The sequence below is a fragment of the Episyrphus balteatus genome, chromosome 1 (assembly GCF_945859705.1).
Source record: "Episyrphus balteatus chromosome 1, idEpiBalt1.1, whole genome shotgun sequence".
Lineage (NCBI taxonomy): Eukaryota > Metazoa > Arthropoda > Insecta > Diptera > Syrphidae > Episyrphus > Episyrphus balteatus.
The window spans coordinates 12,587,214-12,606,904 of NC_079134.1; the positions used below are offsets into that span (position 1 = coordinate 12,587,214).

Sequence of the window (19,691 nt, forward strand, 5' to 3'; positions counted from 1 at the left end):
ATTAATTTTTTTTTTTTCTTTCATGAATGAAATCGTGTATCATGCGTAGAGTAGTGTTTATACCTACTTGCAAAAGATGCGTATCTTTTGTTTATAATAGTGAATACAATACGATTTTTTGTTGTTGTTGTTAAAGGAAAAATATGATGGTTCAGACTTTTTTTTTTTAAATAAACATGGTAAAACCAACAACAAACAAAAGCTTTTTTACTACAGCACGAGGGCTGAATGAAGAAATTGAAATTTTTTTTTTAACTAGACGTTAATATGTTGTTTGTGAACGCCTTCAGAATTTTTTATTTACATTTTTTGTCTTCATATATATTTTTTTTTAACAAAAACCAGTCAAGAGTAAAAATGATGAAGACGATGATGGTATTAAATGGGATGTGTGATGACGGTCGACTGTCATATCGAAGGTTGGTAAACACCACCTGCACGCGGATAGTTTTTTTTTCTAGGTTGATATTGGTAAATCAGATGGAAATGAAAATTTAATTTATATTATGCACTTTGGACGAAGATTTATTACATATTTTTGGTCATCAGTTTTAGGGAAAGGGTTTTAAATACAAAAAAATTGTGATTTTGAGAGTTTATTTGAGAAAAAGGTAAATTAAAAAATATTAAAACAAAAGAATTTCTTAATGAACAAAGCCTACGAAATCACAGAAATCATTCAACTTTTTCAAATAAAAGAGTTGATTAACGAACTCGATTTCTTTTTGGAAATTTGAAAGTGACATATTGCATCCGCTTTGGGTCAACTTTAGTATTAACCACAATTTTAATAGACCTCAAAAAGTCTAGTGTGAATTGAAACAAGTATCCATCAAGTCAATTTATATCAGTTTATATCAGCTACCGCTTCTTTGAAGAAGTTTTCGTTAATATCTTTCTCAATTTAAAAAAGAATTTCACTTCTTTATTATACCGAAAATGGGCCCAATCATATAACACTCTTCAAAGTGTTTTGGTACTCTTATCGCATCTTAATAGGATTAGTTCCAATAAATACAAAACAAAAAAGTTCGAACATCAACTCTTTTGTTTAACCACACAAAAATTCAGTTTGCATAAGATCCACCAAATTTTTTCAATTTAAAAATCATAAAAGATCTTCGAACTCTTCTTAAATAATACTCCATAAGTCATAACTTTCGCTTTCTTCTTAAACACTATTGAAAAATGTAACAAAAAATCAACAAAACGTGTGTCTATGCTTTCCCTTCTATTACCACAATGAACTATAGCAATTATAGTTTATTTCATTGACAATGCCAACTCACTTTTAACAATTCTCCATATAGTCTTCACCTATCTATATCTATCTATATGTTACACAGTTATTAACCAAATAAAAAAAACAAAAAAAAACAATATTCAACCCGACCCACTTCGTGTGACATTTGAGAAGGTGCCATTGTTTATTATTTATGATTGCCAAAGATGGATATTTACTTATATATATTTTCCTCCTCATCTTACTTTTGCCTTTTTTTTTTTTTGTTGATGCAGTCAAAAGACAAAATAGAAATTTTTGTATACAAACTCTCTACACATTTTTTATTCTTCTCTTGGGTACTTATTGGTTTTTCTTCATGGGATTTGCATCTTTTTATCTTTCAGTCAAGATACTCACAAAGATGAAGGAAAAATAAAAAGAAATGTTAAACCAAGAAAAGAAAAAGAGAGGTGATGGTGGGAATATTAAGAAGTTGCTTTGTTTCCTTCTGATATTTTTGCGAACTTTTTTTGAGTCTTTTTTTTTTTGTTGAAAAGGCAGAATTAAATGGAATAAAAAGAAACACAATAAACTTTCACTTTGCGCCAAAGTAAAATGCCTTTTGCGCACCATTATACTCACCACACCATAACATTCATCGGGCGAAAATACGAACTAACAAAAAAAAACAAACAATCTTGTCTTAAAACAGACAAAAGGAAGTATAACAAAATAAAATCCAAAAAAAAAAAATAAATAACTCAACAAAACTGAATGATTTAACAGTCGGCTCCTTCTCCTGGCATAACAGTTAACGAGGTTTGGATCTACCTCGACCAGTTTAACCAGAATGAAAAACTACCTTTCATTTCAAGGTTAATCAACTTCTCAAAATGGCATTTTCAAATTAAGTTTTGGTTTGGGTTTTTTGTGTCTTTCTTGCGGTTGTTTGCTAAAAAATTGAATCATACACTGACTTGGCCAAAATGTGTCCAAAAAAATATTTTGTTTTTCTCTGTCGTGGGTAGATTAAATTTTGTATGATTTCTAGAAATAACTTAAAGAAGGCATGGCAATTACAATAAATTACCACCAAAACCACCTCTGCTAATTTCAATGATATCATGCAAATAATTCCAAGAAGTTTTTTTTTTTTTGTATTTTTTCTGTTTTTTAATTCATTTGCAAATGGCATCATAATTTATTAAGAATTCTGTAGGTGTTTGTGATTGGTAACATGTAAGCAAACACCCAGTTTCTTGCAATGTCAACTGAATTCGTGGGCGATATACACGAGCAACGCATATATTTTTTTTCTTTTCATCAACTTTTCATGGTTTTTTCTTTTATCCACTTGAATATAATTTTTTTGTTTGCAATTTCTTTACAAAAAAAAAATAAATCAATCAGGAAAAAAAAAAACAAAAAGACTACTTTCACTTATGACCCAAAAAATCGTGATCCAACCACAAAATAAAAAAAAAACACACACAAAAATCTGTACAATGATTCGGTAACCTTAATTTTATTCGTGCTGCTGGAGATATGATATTTATTCCCTTTTTTTCCGTCTGATGTGAAAAAAAGGACATTGCAAGTTGAAGGCAAACAAATAAAAAAAAAAAAAAAACAATCCACGAAAAAAATATTCTCTTGTTCGAATTAAAAACGAAAGTAAAATTTCAGGTTTTTGACTTTATTCAGTTAAGGTATTATAACAAGCAAGAAGTCATAACAAATCAACAGAAAAAAAAATGATCTCACGGTTTTTTGACCAAAAAAAAAACAACTTGATATATATTTTTTTGAGATATAATTGTATTATAATTACTAGCTTACGGTTTTAGATGACCATATTATAGATTGAATGGAATATTTTTTTTTAACCAAACTATATGAATCAAGATGGTTTTTTTATACAAAATATTCATTTCATCAAATAAAACAAAAGAGTTGAGGTCAGAACTACTTAATAAATACTGCCGGTTAACTTGTTTAGCAGGTTGATAAAAAGCTGATTGACGTAGGTTTTGCTGAAGAAATAACAAGAAACCTTGTTAAATATTCTTGAAATATTATGATAAATTATTGAAATAAGTTCATCAGATTTAATATTTTTAATTTAAGAATACAAATTATATAAACAAAGAAGTTGATTATTGTTGTTGATTATGTGCATGTAGATTATTTTCTTAGTTTTCAAGTAGGTGTTCATCATAGGCAATAGAAGAATTAATAATAAGTATATTTTATTTATCCTTAAGTATGCATGGAAGAAGTCTGAGATTTTACATTCCAATCATATTGGCGCCATCTTATAGACAGTTAACTGGAGTTTACACCTCCAGAGGTATAAAAATGATAGGTATAACAGTTTTCATAAAAAAATGATTGACAATTTCTGACAGTTAAAGAGTTTGTGGAGAAAGAAGCAAGCTATGAAGACTTGTCCCAGCTTCGATAAAGTATCAAAAATGCAGACACATTCATTTTGCGAAAACTTCGATAAAATTTCGGTGACTTATAAAAGATAATTAATTTTTGAGGACAAAAGGTTAAGTAGGAAAGACGAAAACTTTTTTCACTTTAACCATTTTATATTAAATGCTTTTTTTTTTTTTGTTGATATTGACTTAAGTAACTAACAGACAAAATGCAAATATCTGCAAATCTGATGTTTAAAAACAAATAAAGTTGAAATGTTGCAAAACTAAAGGTCTTGCACTTACATATATCTCAATAGAACTGCTATAAGAGGCAAGAACCTTCTAGGAAGACAATTTTAGAGACTAAATTTCATTTAACTTCGATGAGTGTTTTTACCGAACCTTATATAAAGAACATCTTTTCTGTCGCTAAGCGGCCATTACTATTATAAAGAACTTTATGGAAATAGTTAAATAACCATTTAATTCAATAAGTGAATAACATCTGAAGTAACCTTTATAGAAGCTTTATGCAAGCAATAACTTGTTACAGAAGCTATTGTATTTGGAATTCTGTGCTTTTATATTTCTTATTGAAATTTCATTTTGCAGTCTTTGCGGTTTTTTCTATGGGAAGTAACAGAAAATTAAAACTACTGTCGTCAACTTTCGATATTTTCAACTGCTTTGTGAAGACCAAAAGCAAGACCATTTGAACCTTTACAAATCAAAAAAAATCAATCAACTATTCTTTATTCAATTAAGTAATGCAAATAATTTAAAATTTCAATAACTGCTAAAGTTAAAAGTTAGCAGCCTAAAATTCGAAAGCAAGACATCAAACATTTTATTTGGATGATCACTTTTGTGGACCTGATTTATTTTAGTCCCAGAAACAGTTCCTCCGCTAAGCTTTAAATAACTTTGGTTTTTGAAAAACCCTCTTTTGTAAGATAAATGCATTGTGAAGAAACAGAAACACTTATGTTAATGATCTATCCTAAAATATTTAAAAGTTTTCACTGGAAGTTTAACATTCTCACGAATTTGACAAGTTAAAAATTATATATATATATTTCTAATCACCTTTTCAAGATGCAAGTCCAACCACAGTTTCAATGCATTAAACATGTATTTTTCCTCCCACCAATTAAATCCTTAATCTATTTATGTCTGACAGACAACATCCGTCAGTTCATTATTATTGTTATAATCCCTTTTCTAACAAGAATGAGAGAATCTCAAATCATCACTTAAAAATTAAATTGAAATGTCTAAGAATCTTTATAATCTGGTTTATTCATAAGAAGTCTAATTATCCACTTTCTTAGTACACGCAATCCATGTTTTCTAAGGAAACAAGAAAAATCCAAGTTCGTACGTCAACTCTTTCGTTTCATTTTTTTTTTTTTTTTTTTTATTTTCATGCATTTTATGAATTATGTAGTTTTAGAACTCTTCTCTACCGGAAGTATCTCACACGTTAATTTACATCAAGCTACCTTAAGCTAGAGTGCGTGGTCAACACGCATATGAGCGTGCGTTTACTTCAACAGATTTTAAATTAACAAAATAACAAAAATAAACAAAACGCATAATCAAAGAAAACGATGATGACGATATTGGTTTTATCCGGCGGAAATAAATAATCCATTGGTGGCAAATGTTAAATAAACACTTGATGATGAATCATCATAGCTTCAAGGGCTGGACAAAACACAAAACAAAAAAGGGTTCAATTTAATCGCGTTTCGGTATTATTCCTACTTAACCGTTGGTTTTTCTTTGGTTTTTTTGGTTCTATAAACTATCCATATCCCGACGAAGACAACACCAATGTGTCGCCACAACCATCACCATCGTTGTCTTTCGTCGTCATCAAACATCATGATTGGTCAAAGGAAGGTACATGACAGGAATATCCAAAGAGTTCATTCTATCTAGAGGGCTCATTTTTAATATTATTACCTCATGCCAACTCTCTACTGATGGTATGGTAAAATGTTTATATACTTTACGCTCTTTTGCTGATGGTTATACTTTGTATGTTAAGCATATAAGGGGGTATGTTAATTTTATCGATCATCATTGGTTTTTTTTTTTTGCTGTGTCTGCTTGTATCCAAATGGGCTCTAGCTCGATTGGTGTTCACTTGTCACAAGTCATCAATGTCAATGGACTCTTTCTTTTTTTTTTTTTCTTTTTATCATACAGCAATACAATATTTTATTTTATTTCTTATACAATTTTGTTGTAAAGAATTCCCATTTCGTATTCAACCATTTTTGGATTAGTTTTTTTGCATTATAATTTAATTCCCCTTGATTTGAATAGAATTCACTTAAAGTTGCGATGTATAAAAAGATCATGAATAAATCCACCTGTTTTAAGGGAATTCCAGACTCTCTATACCTAGCTTTGTGTAATAAAATAAAATTCTTATCTTAGAAGGGTGTTCGTTTAGTTTGAGTTTTATCGTTTTTTGCTCTATCAAAGATCTGAGATTCTACCAGGTCTCTATTGGAAGGATGAAGATGAAAAGAACAGAGAGGAATGGTTATAAATATATTAACAAAAGAAACCAACTAGCAAAAGAGTCTAGTAGAAGATAATATTGTTATTAAAGGAAACCTATCCCATTGGGGATATCTTCTATAAAGGGCACATTCTGGGCACTGCACTTGATTGCTTGCTGCAGAAAATAAAGGGAATTAAATTTATTCAATATTCTTTCTCGAAGCGAACGTGCTTTTTCTGTTTTTTGTTCCCTTTAGTTCTTTGGTTATGAATAACAATAAATTCTGGAGACACTAAGAGATGAACAAAAAAATACAAGTTGTGATGATGAGTATAGTTTAATTCAATATTTGCTAGGATTCTTCTCTCTAGACGACAACAGAGAAAAAAGATTTTAAGAATGAACATTTATTTTTGTCTTTTGATTTTTTGTTGAAGATTGTGGAATGTTTATGCAAATTGTTAGCGAATTATCGTGATATTTATAAATGATGTTAGTGTTTATACATTGTGTGCATATTGTGAATGCAAAAAAATTCACATTCACAATGGTAAAAATATTGACAGCTTTCCTTGAAGATGTTTTGAAGTGTGAATGACAGAAAGTTGAAAAAGATCAGAAATTCAGGGACATTGCAAAAAGTATTTTTGTTGATCAATATTTGATTTGATTTTGCAAGTTGCAAATATTTTATTTTTAAAAAAGCTAAAAATAGAATCTAAAAGACCAAGGTCAATTTGAACACTTGTTACTCAAAGGTCAAAATAAACAATTAAGTTTATGTTCCGGATTGTATTAGGTACATGAACATTTATATTCATAGAAGAATGAAAACTACTTTGTTCATTTAAACAAAATTGCAAACTACGTCTCCACCCCACACACATGATTATTAAATTACCAAACTAATAGATTATAATCATAATTAATTATTATAGGTATGGTATAAGCCCGAAGTTATTAATCAAATTTAGATTTTAGGCTTTGAAGGTTGTTTTATAAAACAAATGGAAAAGTAATTTTTAGCGAATTCAGCATTATTCTTTTGGTTTTGTTTTAATGGTTTTGAACTTATTGCTTTGGTTTTAAGTTGTATGTTAATGACCTTTAACAGTGGGTCAAAAAAAAAATACAATTTATTTTACCTAGTAGGAAATACCAACTTCTCAATTAGGTAGGTCACTTTTTGGAATCTAATTATTTTAAATTCAAGGATACTTCAGAGCCTGTACTTTTGTTCCTCAACTGATATGTTCATTCCCAAAATCTGGGCATACATATATTGTCAGATTTTAACTCCTTTTTTGAGAACCAAGCACGCTCACACAACTTAGCTGCCTGAGCAACGTTTCGCAAAACTAATTTTGCACGGCTTAGCATATTACAAAATTATTATAAAGTAATTCGCAATTTTATAAATTTTAGTGCCCGTTAAAGAATTTTTCCTCTCTTGCAAATGATTTTTCGCACTCTGAGCACCTTTACCTTAATAAATTATGTTCATTGAATGAAACTTGTATTGCATTGAACTGCTTCGCAATGTTTCGCACCACAAAAATAGGTAATTTAAATTCGTTGAATGAAGGTGCATAATATGTTCAAGTTTATTTTGTAACCTTTCGAAAAACTAATTTTGCATTTAATTTTGGCTTGGCACATTACAAAATTACTATAAATCTCTTGCAATTTTATAAAATGATGTTTCGCACTCTGTCTACTCAAGCAAACTTTCTTATTCTTTTCTTTAAGAAATGTTTTAATCAAAATATAGCTTGCATTGCATTGTACTGGTTTGCAATTTTTCGCATTTACACAAATAATTCAATGGTATTTTCAAAACTGCTCTCGAAATTTTAAATATACCTACTCGTACTTTATGAACGTGTATTTTGCAAAACTAAAACATTTTAAAAACGATACTTTGCAATGGCGTGTGTCTCCGTAATTATTCTATTATGATTTTATAGAAGCTCGTTTTTACTAAAATTTTGCAGATTTGCACTGATTCCAAAAATATCATTAAATTTGTTGGTGAGTTTTCATACAGACTATCGATAAGTGGGTTTTCTGTGTAATGCTTTCTTAAAAGAACATCTCTTCTAAAGCCATCAACTTGCTTACTCTGAAAGATTGTGTTCTACTGTTTCGCATCATTGCGTACTTTGGCCTAATTACTTTCGCAAAATATTAAAAATTATGATTTGCAATATGTGGGCCTTAAAAAACATTTTACAATTTTATTTTATAGTGCGAGAACACATTTCGCATTACGTTGCATAATTTCTCAGAAGAAGATCTTTTCTCAAGCTACATGCAAGGATTTTTTTCTTTGAAGGATGTTGCAAATTAAATGGCAACTGTAAATTATGCTTTGTTTTTTAAAGGTAATTGCGAATTCCACACATTGCGAACTTTGTTTATTTGCTTTTCATTTACTTACTGTACTTGTTTTCGCAAATTTCCATTTGTTTACTAATTATCTCAAAATTTTAAGTTAAAAATCCTTTTTTTTTATGCAGTCGTATCTGGTAATATATTTAACTAAGCTAACTAAGTTGTATTTGTTGTATGCTAATGCAACTTCGATATAAAATTCGCATTCTCTGTTTGAACATAATGAAGTCTGCATTCATCTTAGTCTTTTCAAATTATTCATAAAAGCTATTTCGTAAGTTTGCACTCGAGCTATGAATTTTTTAGGAATTATTTTTCTTTTGAAAATAACTTTTCACAAATGTTGCGAATAAATCAATTTAAGATTTGAGTGCATTTTTTTTATTTATTTTTTCAGTTAAATAAGATTAAAATTATAAAAGATAACTCCGTAGTAACTCATGAGCATTAAATTCGGCCAAGGAGTCTTAAGAAATATTTCTGTGCCGAATTTATTTAAAAAATTTTGATGCAAAATAAACTTCATGTCTGCTAAATTTATTAATTTTCTCTTCTTTCGTTCAATTGTGAAATTCTTCTTTTTTTTTTTAACTAAAGGTGTTAAACTACATATACCACATTCATTTTTCATACAAAATTTCATGACTCATAAAGTCTTTTATTTCACTATTAGAAACGCTTGAAAAATAAAAAAAAATCCCAACTCGTGCTGCAACTTAGTATATATTCATATAAAAAGACCAGTTCCTCTTTTGCTTGCCGGTATTGAAATATTAACCATAAAACCACTTTCCGCCTACCATGCTACTACACACACAATATGAGAAAAAAAATCTCCACACTTTTTATTATTTTATATTCACCAACAAATAATAATAAAAAAAACTAAAAAACCTTAAAAAATTTTAGTACACAAAGTAATAAAAAAAAAAACAATCCGCCTCTTTTCTCAACTTAAAAAACCCACTCACATTCACCATAAGACCAACAACAACCAGCTACACTCACTCTGTTTATATAGACACACTCTCGCTCGTTTATAAGTGACCTTCTTTTACGTAACCACACAACATTATTACTTCAATGTTGTATAGAGCAGTGGCAGCACCAGCAAACACCAAACCAGCACCCCACCTACATGCAAAAGATATTCAATTCAGATTATATACCACAAACAGAAAGCAAAAAGAAACTCATATGGAGACACACAAATGAACTGAATTTCAAAAAGTCACCAAGTTGTCGACTATGTTTATTCATAATCTCAAGCCCCCACAACCAATAAACCAGTCGTCCTTCAATGTTGTATAGGCTCTTTTAACTCTTAGCAAACAACACAATAACACATCTGATTTGATATTCATTTTAGAAGATAGGTAGCTTAGAGTAATCTTGTCGCCATCATCATTATCATCATCATCTTTTATGACAAATATGGTAACTCAAGCAAAAAAACTGAGAAAAAAAAAAACAATTAAATCCAAAGATACCGCAGACAAAAAAACAAAAAAAATTACTTAATCGAGACAAGATTGGATTGCCTTCAATGTCATAATGTCATCATCCACACACAATTGCGCACATCTTCTGCATCAGCAGGATCTACATGTTATTTCCTTACTCCGTGACATGGTATCGTATACATTTGCATGCAACATGTTGCAGTTCACTCTATTAACACCGTAAAATCAGTAACGTTGATTGTGTTACAGTGATTTGATTTTTTTTCGTTTTTGCATTTATTTTTATTGCGGTCAGTAGTTTTAACCGCAAGACCCAAGAAGCTGTATACTCACCTAGCGACGGATAGTAGTAATACAAAAGAAGAAATAATACAAGACAAAAAAACAAAAAACAAAACGAAAATAAATCGCAACTTGACGGTTGGCCTTTTTATATTGTAAATGCGCGCGCATCTTCTTCTTCTTCAAGTTTTGCAAAATAAACGTCGCTCGTGTTATGCACAACGACGAATCATTGTTTACTTTTTAATTGGGGGAAATAAACCAGACGAACAAATTGGCAACAATGTTCTCTCCTTTAACTGTTTTGTTATTCTTCTGTTTATAGTATTTTGTATTGTTTTTGTTGTTGTTGGTGGTAAAGGTTGCATACACACCCTCTATTCCCCTATTTGTCTATACATGGTACCTAGAGTTACTGACTAGAGTATCAAGGTAGTCTTGTTTTTTTTTTTTATTTTGCAACTAGAGAAAGACTGGACTTACACTACTTCGATTTGACCTTTATATGCAAAAAGTGGCCGAGTGTACTGAGTAAGCGGTTTGTATGAATTATTTCCCGATTTAAGTGGCATACGCCTACTATGGTCTTATTCTGGGCTTTTTAAGAAAGATCTTACGATATTGTCACTGAAAGGAATGGAAAAAAAATCACCCACGTGGGAATTATAAGTAAAAAAAGATAATAAACGAGTTTGTTGCTCAGCTCTTTCGTTTTATACTTATACGAGTAGTTTAATTAGTTTTGGACTTCTATGTGACACATGGAGAATTCTTGAATGAGTTCCGGAATGGAGTTTAATTGGTCATTCATAATATAATAAATGCGAAATTTGCAAAATTAATAGATTTTTGCGTTCGCAACTAATTAAAAATAGTTGAAGTTGCATAAATTTAAACAAAACAAATTTCGAAAGCTACAAATTTAGCAGATTCATAGAAATTTATCGTTTTGCAAAAATTAATTAATGCTTTGCTATCTTATTTTTGATTTAATTGACATTTCGTTCTAAATATTGCTTATTTTTTGTAGTATTATTATATTTCGCAAAGTTTTTTTTTCTATACTTTTTTTATCCACTTTTTTATTTTTCTTCTTAAATTATGGTTTGCAATTATTGAATGCGTATAATAAAAAAAGTTTCGCATTTTTAGATTTTACAAATAGTTAAACTAATTATTTGCAAACTTTATTTCGAAAATTCTTCAAATTCGGTGAAAAAATTCGAAAAGGAACAAAAAAGTGAAAAATAGAATACAAAATTTTTTAACCATGCATATACACTTCGCGAAATGCCAAAATTATGTATTTATTTCTTGCAAAAGAGGAAATGAAGGATTTGCAAACATTATTTAACAATAATTTATTTGAATTCAAAGAAATAAATATTGCAAATATGCGTGAAGGATATGAATCATGCGAATCAACCTTGCGAAGTACTGAATTTTTATTTTTTTTTTTTTTTCATTTGCGAAACGGATGATTTGCAAATATTATTTCGCAAAGAGATAGAATTTAGCGAGGAACGATCTTAAAAATACAATTATGTAGTGAATTTTTTTTTTTTTAACAAAGGAATCAGCTTTGCGAAGTCTGCAATTTTGTTTTAATCTTTTGCGAAATAAATGACTTACAGTATTATTCTCCAAAAGAAAATCTTTTGATTAGTTATTATTATTAATTATTATTATTAATTCAAAAACAAAAGCGAATTAATAAAAAAAATGGAAGAGAATATATTCAGAGTGCGAATTAACTTTGCGACCAAACGAAAAAAATATCAACTACTGCGAACCTATGCGAAGCAAAATGCACTTTAGTAACAATGAGTTTTTTTTTAGCGCTAAGGTTGCAAACCATAATTCTAAGAGATTCTAAGAGATTTTTGCTTGCAAATTTCTTCAAACAAAAAAAAATCAACTTATTTAGGAGTTCTAACATTTTTAAGGTGTCTAGAAGTTTAAGTAGAATTTTGTGATATCCTATCACACAAGAATTAGTTCTCACCTTGGCTCTTATATTTACAAGACTTCACTGCAGAAATCTGAAAGAAACATCTATTCTATTTTTCCTATTAAAAAATCGATCTAAAACTGAATGAATTTAATAGTTTTGCCAAACAGGAGACATTTTTTATTGACATAATACAAACGTCAAACATTGTTTAATTGTCAATTCAAATCAACACATTTTTTCTTTGCCATTTACTGTCATTTTGTGATTTCATTTAAACATGTTACACCAAAATGGAAAGTTACAACTTTTGCTACCGGTTGACTCAGTTTAAAACCTGGGACAATTGCACTTTTATTTTTCAGAGTCTCGCTGTCAACACAAGTAGCCCGTTGTTGTGATTACTCAATAAATTTATACTTTCACTCCTGTATAAATATTCGTCATCCAAACATACTTAGTGTGTTGCTGATGAAATCACGTTAAATTCCGTTCACGAATATTGACTCCTGTTGAATGGTTTTTTATTGATGAAATAAAAAAGACAGAGAGCACCTAGTAATATGTCCAACTGTCAACTATAATTTATTATTATTAAAAAAAAAAACTCCTAGCAAAGAGTATTAAGTCAAATGTGTCTTCGCCTTCGATTCAACAATAAACACTTCTGTTCGTAATTCGCACAAACCTCTGTGTCGCGCTTTACTTGTGGTCATCCTCTCGCCATGCAACTTTGCTAATTTACAATTTTTTGCGGTTTTGGCTTTGTCATTGTGGTTTCATTATTAACAAAAAAAATTGAAAAAGACCATAATCGATTTAAGGTATCGAACAAGAGGACGACGATAACGATGACACACACCCACAGGATATTCTTCTACTCAAACAACAATAACATTGTATTTGTTGTCTATTTTAAGGACATTCTTTCAAGTTCTTATGAAGAAACTCGATTTGCACACTTTAAGAACAAAAACACAACGAAAAAAAAACCCTAACTTGTAAACACAACCCGCAAGCGTAGAAATCTATTTTTATATTCATAGTTCTGGTTTGAGTGTATATCTACAAGAAAAACTTTGTATCATATCATTTTGGAATCATTTAAGAAGAAAAAAAAATAACAACAAGGATTCTTTGTAGAAATCATGGACAGAAAAATAACTGAGGACGACTATGATGATGGGCTAGAAGCTGATGGTACATGTGTATCCAATAACAACAACAACAACACATAGTCAATTTGTGTGTTATATGTGTCCAAATTGGAGTTGTATATTTGTGCTCTATACGCGCCTATTAAGTGAGTGCAAAGAACTCTCCACGTAGATTCTTCTTGTTCTTCTTCAGCTTCAGCCATCGAAGTCGTCTTTGGTCTATCCAAAGCACTTAACATTTTCTTTTATCACCCCATTACACTCATTATGGTTTTGCGAATGGGAAATACCGAATACAACAACAAAAAAAAATTATGGTTAAACAAGAAATGGGTATATAATTATAGCGCAAAAGCAGTTATAGATTTTGCAGATTCGCACAACAATAAAAATAAAAAAAAAAAAAAATAAAACGAATCATAAATTGGCGCCTTTTGTTAAAAGTTTTTTTTTTTTGGTATTAAGCTTTTTTTGTTGGTTGAATTCTTGACGTGGACTGTATTTAAAGCAATTGACGTGCAATCACGCAGTAACTATATAACTTTAATTGTCTACGAGAATAAAAAAAAGAATTCATTTAAACTTCGCGGGAGGGCATTTCTTTTAATGGAAAAAGAAGAATTGTTAACTATTTTTTTTTTTATAATCTCGCGCAAAAGGCGACAAGCTCAAATAATTGGTTTAATTTTGCGCTAACTGGCTTATTACCATTTTAGTTGTTGGACTGAAATAAACGGGTTCGAGGTTTTCTAAGAATAAGAAACAAGTTCTTGTGTCTTTTTGAAGAATTTTGATGTGTTTTGACATTATTTTAAGAAATTAAATTTAAGAATTAAAACCAGAGAATTGTTTTTTTTTGGCTTATGCGAATGGTCAATTTAATAAAAATAGAATTACTTATGTAATGCTTTTCTGCATTTTATTTTAATTTACATAGATATTTATTTCATTTTAATTTTTTTAATCTTAAAGCTCACAGTTTTAATATTTATTTAAAATGCTTGTAATTTTTTTTTTGCAAACAACAACTTTTGAAAATTACTGTCCTTTATTGCGAAATCTTTGTTTAAAGTTGTAAGTTCTTCAAAACCCAATTCGCACTGCGTCGCATTGCTTTGTATGTATCAAAACTATCAATATTTGCAAATTTTTCCGAATCCCTTTACATATTTTGTTCTCAGGTTAGATCTTTTCAATAACGAAAGCAAAAAAAAAAAAAATGCACACCACTTTTAAAATTATGCTGCTCAAACTGCAATCTCTCTTCAATTTTTATTTAAATTTATATATTCACCAAAACAATACAATTCGCAATACGTTTTACTTTTTGGCATTGCTTCGCATCATATAATTAAACGGCGAGCATAGTTTTTGTGGTACAAATTACCGGGCCCCCAAAAACCGAAGGGGCATAAATTATACACGGAACGAAAGAGAATGACGCGTAGATGTGCAGAATCACATTTTTTTACTTTTTATTAACCGAAATAACGAAATTAAACAAATTAAAATTCGATACAAAATAAAAAAAAAACAAAAACAAAAACAACTGGAATTCTATTGGAAAATTTCCAATCGACTGGAATGAAATGTCATTCATGACTGAATAAATGAATGAAAGCATTCAGCGAAAATCAAAAAACATTAAGGTGGGTTCACATTGGTGCGTTGTTTTAAGATCGCACGTAAGCTATGGTTAACTTTCATTGTTTTAGCCCTGATTTTTCAATCGTCAGTTAGACTATCAGAAGAATAAAAACTGCCAAATGTCAATATAAAAAAAACTTTTATTCCTAGGAACAAGCTCTATCTGAGGTTTATCTGACTATTGAAAAATTGGCCCTTAGTTATCTAAGTTTAGAAAGTAAGATGTTTGTTTTATTACCATGAATTTTTTTGTTAAAATCGAATTCTATTAAAATCAAGTCTATTACTTTTGTAAACACTTTTGATACCAATGAAATCTATTTTCGTCCTTTTCTCTCTTGAAAGAACATAAGAATTTGTCAGCAATTACATGAAGCCTCAAGAGGCGCGACTCTTTTTAAACATAATGAGTGCAAAAGAGAAAAAAAAATGAAAGAAAAAATTATCCGACCGGAGAGTCGTGGGTCGTGAGTCCGAGACTCTTTTTTGACGTTTCTTTTTCCACTGTTTCTTTTTTCAACATTCCCTCACTTTTCTTTTTGCTTCTTGGTGGAATACAACAACAACAAATTTTAATTCACAAGATAAATGTCAAATTTGAGTCCTTGACTCAAGAGGCATCGTGTTATAGTACGCGCCTCACAGAATGATTACACAACCGACAAACAATTTTGGTTCTATAAAGCTTTACAGATGCAATTGTTGCTTCTTTAAAGCATTATAGAAGCAAAATTGTGAGTAGGGCAGCCACACAGAAAAATATAAAAGTTCTGACCTGGGATTGCGACTAGATTTTTCATATAGTTTTTGGGTCGCTGAAACCGAATCCGAATTCCGTTTTGCTCCATCACGTCAGGTTTTCGAGATAACCTCATAAAATGTCACAAAAACAAAAAATTTGTTTCTCTGATCTGGATGTGCGAATATGTTAATCATATAGTTTTTGGATCACTGAATCCAGATTCGAAGTCAATTTTGCCCTATCACGTCAGGTTTCTGGGATATCCTCAAAAAAATGTCAAAATCAAAAAAACAAAAGTTTTTACCTGGGGTTGCTACTAAATTTTTCATATAGTTTTTGGATCGTTGAAACCGAATCCGAAGTCTATTTTGGCGTATCACGTCAGGTTTTTGAAATATCCTCAAAAAATGTCTAAACTCAAAAAAAAAGTTCTTATCTGACATTTTTTGAGGATATCTCAAAAACCTGACATGATACGGAAAAAAAGAGTTCGAATTCGGTTTAAGCAACCCAAAAACTATATGAAAAACTTAGACGCAACCCCAAATAAGAAATTTAGTTTTTTTGGTTTTGACATTTTTTGAGGATATCTCAGAAACCTGACGTGATAGGGCAAAATTGACTTCGAATCTGGATTCAGTGATCCAAAAACTATATGATTTACATATTCGCATACAGTGGCGTATTGAGGGGGGGGCTCAGGGGGCTCAAGCCCCCCCCAAGCCTTCCAGATCATGTTATTTTTTACATAATTTCATTGTAATGTATATGCTTCACTGAAACTTGTTCGTAAATCTTATAGATTTAGAGGCAGCTCACATGCTCGAGCCCCCTCCAAGTTCTGAAACGGCTATTTGTGTTTGTTTGAGTAAGAGCCTTAGCTGTAGCTGGGGGTTGGGTGGTTTTTTTCGGATTTAAGTCCAATTCGAAATTCTTCAGATCACTTTTTAATATAATACGTACGTCGAATATCATCACCGTGTAATTTTGCAAAAGTTCTTATGCAATCTCGATAAACACTTTTTTCAAAAATTATATACTTCTCAAAGCTATTGGAAATAGAAATATTTGATATCTCAAAATCTTAGTGGTCAACATATGTAACTAATGGTTTCTTTCAGCAAATGCCAGTTTGGACTTCGAATTCGGATTATAAAAGCAACATATTACGAAAAAATATATATTTCGAATTAAACATCTAAAATAATTTAATGGAAAATTAGTTTCTAGGCTTTCACTTTCTGCATTTTTCACTCATTTAGATTTTCTGATCGAATTCAATTCACATTATTTCTGTTTGTAAATTTGGTGCCTTTTTTAATGAATCTATAATTTTTAGACAAAATATTATCATAACTTATTTGTGTCTCCTTATTTTTTCTCTTGAATTCTTCTTTTTTTTTCATTAAAATTGCCGATAAAATTGCATCCAGCAGTAATAATTTAACTTCAGAAACAAAATTAAAAAGGATGATCCTTCAGCTATGACAGTTCGAAGCAATTTCGAAGTTTTTGAAATTGATCCAAATGAAGAATATGATATTTTATTTCACGTGAAATCTAAAAGTGATTTCAATTCACTTTCGGTCGAATTGCGGAACAAGAACTTTAAAAACAGGAGACAGCAGTACGAAGCTGTCGACGTCGAGAGCAGTTAAATGCTACTATACCACTTTCAGTATCGCAGCACAGCGCTTCACTCTCGATCAAAGGTGAATAAAATAGAGAAAAATTTTTCGTACCCCTCTAAAAAATGTTTGAAAAATTTTCTAGCCCCCTCCAAATTTTTTTCTGGATACGCCACTGTTCGCATATCCAGATCAGTGAGAAAAATTTTTTGTTTTCGTGACATTTTTTTAGGTTATCTCGAAAACCTGACGTGATGGGGCAAAACGGACTCCAGATTCGGTTTCAGCGACCCAAAAATTATATGAAAAACTTAGTCGCAACCCCAGGTCAGAACTTTTTTTTTTGTGGGTGTGTTATCAAAAGAAATTTCGAAAAAAGAGTCAACCCTCTTGAGGCGTCATGTAATAGCTGACTTTGACAGTTCCTTTACCATTTTACCAAGTTTTCACTTTAAGACGTTTACATTTTTGCATAAAAGGCACTAATATTTTATCGCCGCATGGCAAAGCGTTTTTCTTATGAGGTTCAGGGAAAACTAACAAAAACGTCTTCTTTGTTCCTTATCTACAATAACCTAAAAAGTGAAAAAAAGGGAAATTTACAAAATTAAATTTTTTTTTATTTCTTTCTAGCGCTATTTGTTTTTGTTTATTAAAGCAAAAAATAAGCTTTTTGCATCATTATTTTTAATTTTAAATTAAGAAAAACTGTCAAAAAATGAATTTGAAAATTTTGTAAAAAAGAGTTAAGGTATAACTACAACGGCCACTTTTTGCAAAAAGTCAAAAAGTGAACATTTTCAAACTCATTTTGTGACAGTTTTTCCCATCACAAAATTAAAAATTTGATGCAGAAATCTTATTTTTTGGTTTAAAAAAACAATTTTTATAGTTTTTTTCTAAAAAAAAATAGCGCTAGAAAGAAATAAAAAATTTTTAATTTTGGCCATTGTAGTTATGCCTTTAACAAATTGTTTTTATACAAAAAAAATATGGTTTTCGCATTTTTTGTTTTAATTTTCTAGCCCGAAGAACCATACAAAAATGCGTTTGAAAATTGTCACTTTTGTACTTTTTCACTTTTTGAGCCAATGTAGTTAAAAGCCACTTAATGCAAAAAGTCAATAAGTCAACATTTTCAAACTCATTTTGTGATAGTTTTTTCGACCAAAAATTAAAAATAATGATGCAGAAAGCTTATTTTTTGGTTTGAAAAACAATTTCTGTAGTTTTTTCCAAAAACAAATGGAGATTGAAAAGAAATAAATTTTTTTTACTTTTTTAAATTTCCCACTTTTTCACTTTTTAGGTCATTGTAGTTAAGCCTCAAGGCTTTAAAAGTATAACTACAACGGCAACTTTTTGCAAAAATTCAAAAAGTGATAGATTCAAACTCATTTTATGACAGTTTTTACGACGACAAAATTAAAAATAATGATGCAAAAAGCTTATTTTTTGGTTTCAAAAAAAATGTTTGGTATTTTTTTCCAAAAATTAAAAAAAAAAAACAAATATTGCTAGAATGAAATAAAAAAAAAAATTTAATTTTGTAATTTTCCCACTTTTTCACTTTTTAGGTCATTGTAGTTATGGTTTTAACATAAAAAAATAAAAAAAACGTTGTTGTGCGACGCAGTTGTCGTGGTAATGCCTTAAGAATTGATTTGTTTGATTAAAAAATGTCGCTTCTCACCACATAGTACCACGGATTACCTTTTTACTACTGTATATTATGAAGATCTACACCTGAACATACCTTTAATAAATGTGAACATATCTTTAATCATTATTAAGTGTCTGAACGCATTCATTAAAATTTTCCTGGAAGATTTGACATTTCTCAAACGTCAAGCTGAAAGTTTTCTTCGTATTGTTAATTTGAGAACACCTACTTCAAATAAAGAGTAAATTCTAATTGAATATCGTTTTTTTATTGCGGAAAAATATAAAATAAATAAAAAAAAAACCATTTGCGATCAAAATATATTTTTTCCTGGCATAGTTATTGTGAAAAAGTCAAATTACTGTGACTTTTCTTCCCGTGATTGTCTTCAGGATATTTTGTCTCTGTAAAACGACAGCATACGGCCAAAATAATTAACTTTCTACTTCATCTTCACTCAGATCTTAATAATATCTGCAATTTCCTATTGATTTTGATTTAATTGAATTTATATTACCGAAGAAAATAAACAAAATTATTGATCAAAGGAATCTCTGGTTTTATTTTGCAGAAGTTGTTTTGATTTCAGATTGAC

At 29.9% G+C, this 19,691-nt stretch overlaps 1 protein-coding gene across 1 annotated transcript in view; it reads left to right on the forward strand.

Annotated features, from left to right (window-relative positions):
• The window catches only part of LOC129906152 (uncharacterized), a 174,548-nt gene that overhangs the window by 17,125 nt on the left and 137,732 nt on the right, over positions 1 to 19,691 (forward strand). The gene's annotated exons all lie outside the window — the stretch shown is intronic.